At 45.3% G+C, this 12449-nt stretch overlaps 1 protein-coding gene and 1 non-coding gene across 2 annotated transcripts in view; both read right to left on the reverse strand.

Moving 5' to 3' along the window:
* The window catches only part of HMGXB4 (HMG-box containing 4), a 53899-nt gene extending 42665 nt beyond the window's left edge, over positions 1-11234 (reverse strand). The window contains exon 1 of the mRNA XM_058431194.1: positions 11115-11234. The gene's annotated coding sequence lies outside the window, so the exon portion shown is untranslated. The remainder of the gene's footprint in view (positions 1-11114) is intronic.
* Positions 2609-2670, reverse strand: LOC116459589 (U7 small nuclear RNA). The gene has a single exon (XR_004245626.1). It is a non-coding gene; the product is annotated as a U7 small nuclear RNA (small nuclear RNA).
* Positions 11235-12449: the final 1215 nt, after the last annotated feature.

Genomic DNA, 12449 nt, shown 5'->3' on the forward strand with positions numbered 1-12449 from the left:
ACCGGCACGCACCACTGCACTCAGCTAATTTTTGTATTTTTAATAGAGTCAGGGTTTCACCGTGTTGGCCAGGCTGGTCTCTAATTCCTGACCTCAGGTGATCCACCCGCCTTGGCTTCCCGAAGTCCTGGGATTACAGGAATGAGCCACTGCACCTGGCGAAAACTACCATGTTAAGTGTTTTTTTAACCACCCAAACCGAGCCAAACCAAAACACCAAAAACAAAAACAAAAGGACACATGGAAACTTTGGGAGGTGGTGGATGTGTCTATTACCTTGATATTTTTTTTTTTTTTTTTTTGAGACGGTGTCTTGCTCTGTCGCCCAGGCTGGAGTGCAGTGGCGCGATCTCGGCTCACTGCAAGCTCCGCCTCCCGGGTTCACGCCATTCTCCTGCATCAGCCTCTCCAAGTAGCTGGGACTACAGGCGCCCGCCACCACGCCCGGCTAATTTTTTGTATTTTTAGTAGAGACAGGGTTTCACCGTGGTCTCGATCTCCTGACCTCGTGATCCGCCCGCCTCGGCCTCCCAAAGTGCTGGGATTACAAGCGTGAGCCACCGCGCCCGGCCTGCTGTCTGCGTTCTTGACAGGCTCCTTTTGCACAACCTTAGGTCCCCTAGGCTCCTCCCTTGATTTTGATGATGGTATCATGGGTATTTGCATATGACCCAGTCATCAAGTTTTACACATTAAATATGTGCACTTCCTTGCGTATCAATTATACCTCAATAAAACTGTTTAAAAAAGATTAGATAAAGCCACGAAAAGAATCTAATTTGAATGCCCCCTCTCCGAGTCATCTTATTTTCCCACATACCTAGTAACATGTATCTATTACTGCATTTCCCATATCGCATTGCAACAATCCTTTTATACACCTTGTTCCCCTGTTCCCCAAGGACAGGGCCTGTTTCTAAGCATCTTTGTCCCTCTGGGCACATGGTATATACAGTTTTCAATGAATCCTTTTGATTGGATGTCATTGAATGAAGAGTGGGACAAAAAACTTTTCTTGGGACTCAGAGGAGGCAGATGAGAATTGTTTTGGAAAGTTATAGGAGTTGTAGGCCGGGCGCGGTGGCTCATGCCTATAATCCCAGCACTTTGGGAGGCTGAGGCAGGTGGATCATGAGGTCAGGAGATCGAGACCATCCTGGCTAACATGGTGAAACCCCATCTTTACTAAAAATACAAAAAAATTAGCTGGATGTGGTGGGAGATGCCTGTAGTCCCAGCTACTCGGGAGGCTGAGGCAGGAGAATGGCATGAACCCGGGAGGCGGAGCTTGCAGTGAGCCAAGATCGCGCCACTGCACTCTAGCCTGGGCAACAGAGCAAGACTCTGTCTCAAAAAAAAAAAAAAGAAAGTTATAGGCGTTGTATTGGCAACGGGTTTGGTTTGCCCAGTCCATCACCCATTGTCTGTAGCAGAAAAGGCCACTGCCCGGGCTACAGGAATGGGCAGATAACTCCAGCCAAGGTAATCATAATACATCCACTTGAGCTTTCCTGCAGGTGTTTGAAAACTTTGGGAGGCAAAAGGCCCTTTGTAGCTCTCAAGTGGTGAGGGTTATGAGGAAACTGGGGCTGCCCCAAGCCATGTGGGGAGAGACTGTGAAAATCAGAAAGACACAGAGAAAGGCTCAGAGATGCTTGGTGCCTGGATCAAGTCATCCCTGAGGTCCCTGCCCCTGTCCCTTCCGTGTTATGTCACGTGAGCCAAGCATCTCCCCCACTCCCCTTTGTGTAAGCTGGCCGGTTTGCTCCTCTGTCATTTGGAACCAAGAGGACCTCCCAGTTGATATGGTGATATGGTTTGGATGTCTTGTGCCCTCCAAATCTCATGTTGAAATGTGACCTTCAAGGTTGGAGGTAGGCCTAGTGGGAGGTGTTTGGGTCATGGGGGGCAGATCCCTCATGAATGGCTTGGTGCTGTGCTCATGTAATGAGTGAGTTCTCTCTCTAGATATGCATAATGAATGAGTTCTTGCTCTACGAGTTCATGTAAGATCTGCTTGTTTAAAAGAGCCTGGAACTTCCTCCTCTCTCTCTTGCTCCTGCTCTCTGCATGTGACATGCTGACTCCCCTTCTGCCGTGATTGTAAGTTTCCTAGGCCGTCACTAGAAGCAGATGCTGACACTATGCTTCGTGTACAGCCTGCAGAACTGTGAGCCAAGTAAACCCCTCTTACTTATAAATTATTCAGCTTCAAGTATTCCTTTATACAATGCAAATGGACTAGTACATGCAGCTTCAGGGAAGAGGGGGCCTTTGAGCTGGTCCTTGTCTGTGGGTTGGAGTGTGGTGGGGTAGGATGGGAGGACATCCCTGTTGGGAGAAACTGGGTGAAAGGAGGTAAGGAGGGTCAGTACTGCCTTGTGTCTTTGGAATGACAAGCAGTGGCATTTTCTGGTATGTGGTGTCAGTTCCTGAGAGTTCTCAGGGAAGGTTGGGAACATGCTGAGGGTTTGTACTTAACCTGGAAGGACCTGGGCCAGCCCCTACCTTCTCCTCCAGAACTGCTGCCTCTCCCTCCCATCTGTGCATTTGTATCTCATGGTGACTCCCTCCATTAAAATATTTTTTCTCTTTTCTTTTTCTTTCTAGGGGTTTTCTGGTGAAGACCGGAAAACCTGCTAGACAAATTCTAAAATAGCAGTAATATTCTCCATTTTGTCTTTCCCTTCTTTTCACAGAATAATATTTAAAAATTTGAAGATATTTCAAAGTACAAACATCCATGACCCACCTCCCAGAATGAATAAATATTAACATTATTCTACTATAATGGCTTCAGATTCTTTTTTTTTAAAAAATTGTTTTAGTTAAGAAAACACATGAACAAGTTTAGGCCCCAGATCTATCCCCAGCACCCTTCTCAGAGGAATAGAAATTGGTGTGTCCTTTCTGTCCATGTTCTGATCACCTATTTACAGGAGAAGCAGTATAGCCCATATTTAATTACATGCAGTACAAAATATTGGTAAGAGTCAATAAGTTAAAAAAATTAAAAAGTTTATAAAGTAAAAAACTTACAGTAGCAAGGTTAATTTATTATTAAAGAAAGAAAATTAAAGGCTGGGTGCAGTGGCTCAGGCTTGTAATCCCAGTACTTGGGGGAGGCTGAGGTGGGTGGATTACCTGAGGTCAGGAGTTCGAGACCAGCCTGGTCAACATGGTGAAATCCCGTTTCTACTAAAAATACAAAAATTAGCCAGGCGTGGTGGTAGGTGCCTGTAATCCCAGCTACTTGGAAGGCCGAGGCAGGAGAATCACTTGAATCCAGGAGGCAGAGGTTGCAGTGAGCCGAGATCGTGTAACTGCACTCCAGCCTGGGCAACAGAATAAGACTCTGCCTCAAAAAAAAAAAAAAAAAAAAAAAAGAAAAGAAAAGAAAAGAAAATTATAAAAAATAAATTTAGCATAGTCTAAGTGTATAGTGTTTATAAAGTCTACATTAGTGTATAGTAATGTTCTAGGCCTTCACATTCATTCACCACTCATTCACCCGGGTGCTCACCCAGAGCAACTTCCAGTCCTTCAGGCTCCATTCATGGAAAGTGTCTGATGTGGTTTGGATGGTTTGCCACCTCCAAATCTCATGTTGCAATGTAATCCCCAGTGTTGGATGGGGCCCGGTGGGAAGTGATTGGATCATGGAGGGATCCTTCATGAGTGGTTTAGCACCATCCCCTTAATGATAAATGAGTTTTTATTCAGCTGGTTCACTAGAGATCTGGTTGTTTAAAAGTCTGGGACCAGCCGGGCGCAGTGGCTCACGCCTGTAATCCTAGCACTTTGGGAGGCCAAGGAGGGCGGATTGCCTGAGCTCAGGAGTTCAAGACCAGCCTGGGCAACATGGTGAAACCCTGTTTCTACTAAAATATGAAAAGTTAGCCAGGCTTGGCGGCGGGTGCCTGTAGTCCCAGCTACTTGGGAAGGTGGCAGGAGAATCACTTGAACCTGGGAGGTGTAGACTACAGTGAGCTGTGATTGCGCCACTGCACTCCAGCCTAGGTGACAGAGCGAGACTCCATCTCCAAAAAAAAAAAAAAAAAAAAAAAAATCCCGACATCCCCTGCCCATTGCTCCTGCTCTGGCTATTGCCTTCTGCCATGATTGATTGTTTACTTCCTGAGGCCACACCAGAAGCAGATGCCAGCAGCATGCTTCCTGTAAAGCCTACAGAACCACGAGCCAATTAAACCTCCTTTCTTTATACATTACCCAGCTTCAGGTATTTCTTTGTAGCCATGAAAGAACTGGCTAACACAGTGCCCTATACAGGTGTACCATTTTGCAACCTTTTATACTGTATTTTTATTGTACCTTTTCTGTGTTTAGATACGTCTAGATACAATGGTATTTGTAACACAAATATCATTGTGTTACAAATGCCTACAGTATTCAGGGCAGTTACATACTATAGACATTTGTAGCCTAGGAGCAATAGGTCATACCATGTAGCCTGGGTGTGTGATAGGCTATCCCATCTAGGTTTGTGTACGTGCACTCTCTGGTGATTGCACGATAAAATCACCTAATGATGCATTCCTCAGACTGTATCCCTGTTGTTAAATGACACATGATTTTGTTAACAACTTGTTTTGCTCACTTAAAATTATGTCTTTGGGAGACTTTGCTTCTAGCTAAGTTGGAGTAACAGGGACCAGATTTCCCCTGCTGCCTGAGATAATGAAAACAAACAAACAAACAAACCAGCAAAAAAAAAAGTCTAAAAATGGTTTTCAGACATTATGCATCGGGCAGCACAAGGGAGTGATCCTCGAGACAGGGAGACAAACAAAGTGAGCCCTATGGCTGCCTTGGCTTACTGCCTGGAGAGTTTCCAGAACAGTTTATTGACCTCTTTGGAGCCCCATGGTGTCTCTGAGTTGAGGAGACGGAGTGGGGAGTTTGGGGAGGCCAAAGTGGCTGGCATTCACACGCAGAGCATGGAAGAGGAGAACGCTAACGAGAGAGACAGTTTCAGCTCTTGTGAGAGTCCCTCTTGCATCTTCAGCAAATAGTGATCAGCTAATGCATGCAGACAGCACCCAAGGCTGGAGAAGGCCACCTGAAGGACTGGAGGGAACAATCTCTGTAGCTCGTGGAGTGCTGGAACCATCTGGGTTCCCATCAGCCAGGATGGACATCTGGTGGTACACTTGGGAGTGAGGGAAATTAGCCCTAGAGTAAAGGCTTCTCTGATCCATCCAACAAGGCTTAGAAACAAACCTTGAAAGGATCGAACTGTTTTTAAGTATCTTTACTGCGTCACGGAACAAAGCTCAAGACAGTCTACAGGAATACAAATATCCAGTGCCCAAACAAGGTAAAATTCACAATACCTGGCATTCAATAAAAAAAATCATCAGGCATGGAAAAAAAGCAGGAATATGTGACCCACAATGGGGAAGAAAATCAATCCATATAGACAGACCCAGAAACGACACAGATGACAGAATTAGAAGACAAGGACAATAAACGCAGTCATTATAACTATATTCCATATGTTCAAGAAGGTGGAGGGAAAATGAAGTGTGCCGAGCAGGGACACAAAAGATGTAAAAGGGACTCAAGAAGTCATCTGGTTCCAGGAAGATGGCGTGGATGTGCTTCTTCCTATCCTTGCTAAGTACAACTAAACACCTTGGATTTTACATACAAAACAAATGCAAGAAGATACTGCAAGGTGGGGAGAAGAAGGCAGAACAACCGGGTACCTCAGGACCTGAAGAAGTTCCCTGGGGTTTCTTTTTGCCTGATATATACCAGATGGGGTGCTGGAGGAGTGGGCAATGTGGAAGAGCCAACAGGGGCACACAAGGCCCAACAGAAGCACGCTGTTTCTAGCCAGCTACCTCCTAGCAAGACAGAGAACTTTGAGAAAATATGGCCAGGCGCGGTGGCTCACGCCTGTAATCCCAGCACTTTGGGAGGCCGAGGCAGGCGGATCACGAGGTCAGGAGATTGAGACCATCCTGGCTAACACAGTGAAACCCCGCCTCTACTAAAAAAATACAAAAAATTAGCCGGGCATGGTGGCAGGAGCCTGTAGTGCCAGCTACTCAGGAGGCCGAGGCAGGAGAATGGCGTGAACCCGGGAGGTGGAGCTTGCAGTGAGCTGCGATCGCACCACTGCACTCCAGCCTGGGTGACAGAGCGAGATTCCATCTCAAGAAAAAAAAAAGAAAATAATTGCTCCACTCCAGTCAAACACCACAGAATAGGCGGTGGACCCACACCACCTGTGCCAGCAAAGGCTGAGTGGGGAGCCCAGACTTCCACTCTCTTTGAGCACCTCAACCCTGCCCTCCTGCACCCCCTTCCCATCCCAGGTGGTGTCAGGGAAGGTCAAGAGGACGATGGGGCTTTCGTCCCCTTGCATAGTAATGAGGCCCCACTCTCACCCAGCTACAGTGACAGTGGAGATTATGTGGGGAGCTGCGCCCAGGAGTAATTAGCCACCCTTCCCTGTTCTGGCTGGGGTGGTGTCAGAGGAGGCCGAGGAGAGAGTCAGGACGGCCACCACTGCCTGGCAGTAATGAGGTTGCCCTGGACCTGGTGTCAGTGGGACCCTGTGGGGATCAATAACGAGGCACTCCTGCCCCTCCCACCCAGGAGAGAGCAGCAGAAGCCTAGCAGAGGGCCGAAGCTCCCACTCTTGGGCAGCAGTAATGAAGAACCCCCCTCTGGTGTCAATAGTGGCAACCTGGACTTCTACCCCCAGCTAGCAGTAATGAGGTGGCAGCCCCCTCTTTCCCCTGCTGGAGTGGTATCAGAAAAAGGTAACTAAACTGAAGGTTTAAGTAAGATCCAGAGTCTCCTAACATAATACCCCAAATGTGTAGATTTCAATCAAAAAGCACTCATCCTACCTAAAGAACCAGGAAGATCTCCAACAGAATGAGAGAAGACAATTGATGGATACCAACAGCAAGATGACAGAGACGTTACATTTATCTCTTAAAGATGTTAAAGCAGCCATCATAAAGATACTTCAGTGAGCAATTATGAACATGATTAAAAAAAGAAAAAAATTCTTAAAAGGGCTGTAGGCAGTAAAATAAAAAACAAGAATATAAATATAAAATATTATAAAAAGAGAAAAAAGATAGTCTCAGCAAAGAAAAAGAAAGCTTCATAAAATAAAAGAGAAAAAGAAATAAAGAATATATAGAAGAGCTAACAAAAAACCCAGTGGATGAGGTCAACAGCAGAATGGAGGTGGAGCAGAGGAAGTGGAGGGGCAAGTGAACTTGAAGACAGAATATTAGAAAATAACCAATATGGGCCAGGTGCAGTGGCTCACACCTGCAGTCCCTGCACTTTGGGAGGCCAACGTGGGTGGATCACGAGGTCAGGAGTTTGAGACCAGCCTGGCCAACATAGTGAAACCCCATCTCTACTAAAAATACAAAAAATTAGCCGGCCGTGGTGGCGGGCACCTGTAATCCCAGCTACTCGGGAGGATGAGGCAGGAGAATTGCTTTGTTTGAAATGTTTGTTCCCCAGTGCTGTAAAGAAATTGTACTTTAACATAAATTTAATGTTCTCAGTAAGGCCATTTTTATACTTTTTACAGAAAGGGTACAGTTGCCAGCAGTTTTGTTACGAGAGTATACTGAACAAAGGAGACAGAGTCATTTATAACCTGATGCCTGATGTGTTTACCCTACTGCTGTGTTCGGTTTCCATTGGCTGGACCGGGACCTCACATTTTGTATTTGTCCTGATTGGCTAGCAACTTGGAACTTTTTAAAAGAGGCAAAGGCAGAGAACAAAGGAAGGAGGAAGTAACTTGTGGAATGATGAGAAAGGTAAAAACACCTTTAAATAAGGAAGAGGAACAGGCTATGACCCAATGCTTGCTTGAACCAGTATGATTATGCCAGGGCAAATATTTAGGTTAAACTGTGGGAGCTAAGAACATAAAGTACATTGACTTCTTTATTACGGCTAGCAGATATTTAAGAATGTTAGCACAGGTCTTTGAATAAATTTTGTTTTTAAGAGAAGTTACTATTTATTCTTAATTAGATGGGGAGGAATTTTTTGAAGAGAAACCTCTATTTTACCAGAAGGCAGAGGTTGCAGTGAGCCAAGATCACGCCATTGTACTCCAGCCTGGGTGACAGAGCAAGACTCTGTCTCAAAAAAAAAGAAAGAAAGAAATTAACCAATATGAACAATAGAAAAAAAATAGACTGAAAATAAAATGAGCAGGGTCTTAGGAATTCATGGGACTACAACAAAAGAGTCAACATTCCTATCATGAGTCCTAGAGAGAGGAAATAAAAGGGCAGGGCTGGAAAAGTATATGAAGAAATAATGGCTGAAATTTCCAAATTTGGCAAAAGACATAAGCCTAAATATTCAAGAAGGTGAACAAATCCCGAAATAGATAAACCCAAAGAAATTCATTCCAAGACACATCATAACTAAACTTTTGAAAACTAAATACAAAAAAAAAACCTTGAAAGCAGCCAGGGAAAAATGTTTTTCTTATACAACAGAAACAATCTGAATGAGAAAAAAATTTCTCATCAAAAATCATGGAGGCCAGAAGGAAGTGGAGCGATATTTTTCAGGTGCATTAAGGAAAGAACTGTTGGCCAGGCACAGTGGCTCACACCTGTAATCCCAGCAGTTTGGGAGGCCAAGATGGGTGGTTCACTTGAGGCCAGGACTTTGAGACCAGCCTGGACAACATGGGGAAACCCCGTATCTATCAAAAATACAAAAATTAGCCGGGCGTGGTGGCACACGCCTGTAATCCCAGCAACTTGGGAGGCTGAGCCACAAGAATTGCTTGAACCCTGGAGACGGAGGTTGCAGTGAACTGAGATCACACCACTGCACTCCAGCCTGGGTGGGGTGAGACAGAGTGAGACCCTGACTCAATAACAACAACAATAAACAAAGAAACAAACAAAAAAAGAACTGTTAAATATCTGTGACAGTTCATTTATTTATCAACTTGACTGAGTTAAGGGATGCCCAGATAGCTGGTAAAGTGTTATTTCTGGCTGTGTTTGTAAATGTGTTTCTGGAAAAGCATTTCTTTTTTATTTTCTTTTAGACAGAGTTTCGCTCTTGTCACACAGGCTGGAGTGCAATGGTGTGATCTCGGCTCACTGCAACCTCCACCTCCTAGGTTCAAGCAATTCTCCTGCCTCAGCCTCCCAAGTAGTTGGGATTACTGGCGTGTGCCACCACACCTGGCTAATTTTGTATTTTTAGTAGAGAGGGGGTTTCACCATGTTGGCCAGGCTGGTTTCGAACTCCGGACCTCAGGTGATCCACCTGCCTTGGCATCCCAAAGTGCTTGAATTACAGGCGTGAGTTACCGCGCCTGGCCCCATACATTCTTTTCAAGTGCCAACAGAATATATGCCAAGATGGGCCGGTCGCGGTGGCTCACGCTTGTAATCCCAGCACTTTGGGAGGCCGAGGCGGGCGGATCACGAGGTCAGGAGATCGAGACCACGGTGAAACCCCATCTCTACTAAAAATACACACAAAAAAATTAGCCGGGCGTGGTGGCGGGCGCCTGTAGTCCCAGCTACTCGGAGAGGCTGAGGCAGGAGAATGGCGTGAACCCGGGAGGCGGAGCTTGCAGTGAGCCAAGATTGCACCACTGCACTCCAGCCTGGGTGACAGAGTGAGACTCCGTCTCAAAAAAAAAAAAAAAAGAATATATGCCAAGATGGACTACATTCTGGGCCATAAAACAAATCCCAACAAATTTAAAAGAAATCATACAGAGACAATTTTGTTCACAGACAAAAATGGAATCAAACTAGAAATTAATAATAGAAAGATAATAGTAAAATCTCCAAACACTTGAAAACTAAGCAACACACTTCTGTAGAGTACTTGGGTCAAAGAGGAAGTCTGAAAAAGATGAACAAGTAACTTAAACTGAGTGAAAATGAAAACACAACATATCAAAATTTATGGGACACAGCTAAAGGCGGGCTGAGAGGGAAATATATAGCACTAAATGAATACATTAGAAAAGAGGTCTAAATCAATAATTGAAGCTCCCATCTCAAGAACCTGGATAAAGAAGAGAAAACTAAATCCAAGGCAGAAGGAATAAAATACAAATAAGAGGCAAAATCAGTGAAGTTGGAAACAGGAAAAAATGGAGAAAATCAGTGAAGCAAAGGGCTAGTTCCTTGATAAGATCAGAGAGAGAGAGAGATAAAGAGAGAGAGAGAGTGAGCAGATTACTATTATCAGTAATGAAACAGAAGATATCACTACAGACCTTGCAGACACCAAAAGAATAATAAGGGAGTATTTTGAACAACTCTACACACATAAATTTGACAACCTAGATGAAATAAATAAATTCTTCAAAAAAAACACCAACTATTTAATACCACAAATAGATATTTTTACTAGCCCTATAACTATTAAGGAAATCAAAATTGTAATTTAAATTTAACAACCTAGATGAAATGGATCAGTTCTTCAAAAAAAAAAAAAAACACACACACTATCACAAATAGATCTTTTTACTAGCCCTACAAACTATTAAGGAAACCAAAATTATAATTTGAAATTTCTCAAAAAGTTTATCTCCATGCCCAGATGATTTTGCTAGAGAATTCTCCTAAACGTTTAAAGAAGAATTTTAAAGTCTATAAAATATCTTCCAGAAAACAGAAGAGGAGAGAACACTTTCAAGTCTATTTTATGAAACTAGTATTACCCCAAGAGCAAAACCAGAGAAGACAGTATAAAAAAGGAATCTACAGATTAATATCCCTCGTGAATATAGGCACAAACATCCTTGGTAAAATATTAGGGATCATGGCGGACGGAAGGCAGGACTAGATTGCAGCTCCAGACAGAGCAGCATGCGGAGGCTTGCACTGTGAATTTTAACCCCAGATTGACTGCAAGAACAAACCAGCAATCCTGAGAGGACCCACAGACCCTCTGAAGGAAGCAGACTGCTCCTGCAGGACCCGGGAGACACCCCAAATACTGTGAGTGCCCCAACTGCGGAAGTGGGAAAGGGAGACCCTCCTCTCTTGAACACACACCCCCAGTGGAGAAGCTGAAGGTCTGTTTGAGGAAGTTCTTGACTTTACCTGGAGCTGAGTCAAGTTAGAGAGCTGAGCTGAGCAAAATACAGGAGTAGAGGAAGCAGCAGGGAGGCCCTGGGAGCTCAATGGATCCCGAAGCAGCCCATTCCCGCCTGGCACCACCGGGATCCATCAGGAGGGTGGCCAGAGGAGCAGGGGATAAAACTCCACAGGGACAAGGACTTTTCTAGCTGAACTTTGTAACAATTTGAACGGGGCGAGAAGCCTAGGCCAGAACTCGGGGGAGGGCACAAATCTGGCTTGCAGACTTCACAGGCGGGGGAGGAACTAAAGCCCTTTTCTTTCCCAGCTGGGAGGCAGAAAGCCTTGGGCAAGTCTTCAAGCTCAACTTGCCCTCTGCCTGGAAACAGATTTGGGGCTGTTGTGGGGGTCACAGTGGGAGTGAGACCGACCCTTGGGTTTGCATGGGAGTTGGATAAGGCCTGTGACTGGCTTTTCCCCTCTTCCCTGACAACCTGCATGACTCAGCAGAGGCAGCCATAATCCTCCTACGTACACAACTCCAGTGACCTGGGAATCTCACCCCCATCCCCTATAGCAGCCACAGCAAGATCTGCCCGAGGGGAGCCTGAGCTCATACATGCCTAGCCTCGCACCCACCTGCTAGTCCTTCCCTACCCAACCTGGTAGCTGTAGACAAAATGTGTCCGGAATTGGTTCCTTCCGGTGGGTTCTTGGTCTTGCTGACCTCAAGAATGAAGCCGCGAACCCTCAAGGTAAGTGTTACAGTTCTTAAAGATGGTGTGTCCCCAGTTTGTTCCTTCAGATGTTCAGATGTGTCCGGAGTTTCTTCCTTCTGGTGGGTTCATGGTTTCACCGACTTCAGGAGTGAAGCCGCAGACCTTCGCAGTGAGTGTTATAGCTCGTAAAGGTAGTGTGGACCCAAAGAGTGAGCAGCAGCAAGATTTATTGTGAAGAGAGAAAGAACAAAGCTTCCACACCATGGAAGGGGACCCGAGCGGGTTGCCGCTGCTGGGTCGGTGGCCAGCTTTTATTCCCTTATTTGGCCCTGCCCACGTCCTGCTGATTGGTCCATTTTACAGAGTGCTGATTGGTGCGTTTTTACAGAGTGCTAATTGGTGTGTTTACAAACCTTTAGCTAGATACAGAGCACTAATTGGTGCGTTTTTACAGAGTGCTGATTGGTGCATTTGCAAACCTTTAGCTAGACACAGAGCACTGATTGGTGTGTTTATAATCCTTTAGCTAGACAGAAAAGTTCTCCAAGTCCCCACCCGACCCAGAAGCCCAGCCAGCTTCACCTCTCAAAAGGACATATAATCTTGGGAGTTCTGGGGCCCTGCCCACCACTGGTCCCTC

Source organism: Hylobates moloch, unplaced genomic scaffold (assembly GCF_009828535.3).
Source record: "Hylobates moloch isolate HMO894 unplaced genomic scaffold, HMol_V3 SCAFFOLD_19, whole genome shotgun sequence".
Classification (NCBI taxonomy): domain Eukaryota; kingdom Metazoa; phylum Chordata; class Mammalia; order Primates; family Hylobatidae; genus Hylobates; species Hylobates moloch.